The following is a 517-nucleotide window of genomic DNA, read 5'->3' as shown; positions in this document are numbered from 1 at the left end:
AACATATATCCAATTAAGACATCCAAAGATAATTAGTAATTAAAGTTATTCCTTGTATCTTGTTCTTGCTCTAAGTTTACTCTATGGAGATTCCACTAGGGTTTGCATTGAAGTAGCAATTATTCGATATCGTACATCATTTCTCTCTAGCCTCATTCGACATGAGACGAGTACTTCCATAGCCCGATCGAGCACTTAAAACACTTCTTATCGATAGCACATAGCACTGTTAAAAAGCTATTTTACCTCTATTTTACACTCAACATGGCTCTATCCTTTGATTATTAATTAATTAATTTTCAACAGATGCTAATAATTGTTTTCAATAATACAATGAAAAAGATTGGAGGCTCCACTTCCATATTATCATCGCATTGTATCAACATGCCCCAATGATGTGATCAACATTTTAACACTGATTAACATAAAAATTATTCAAAAAATAATTAATTTTATATCGGTTAGGGGGCTAAGTACATTAATTAAGCCTACTAAGCTATCTCTCTTTAAGTAATTA

The sequence above is a fragment of the Curcuma longa genome, chromosome 6 (assembly GCF_044706935.1).
Source record: "Curcuma longa cultivar G26 ecotype Majalengka, Jawa Barat chromosome 6, ITB_CL_G26_1.1, whole genome shotgun sequence".
NCBI classification, from domain to species: domain Eukaryota; kingdom Viridiplantae; phylum Streptophyta; class Magnoliopsida; order Zingiberales; family Zingiberaceae; genus Curcuma; species Curcuma longa.
This window is presented reverse-complemented; position numbering follows the sequence as displayed.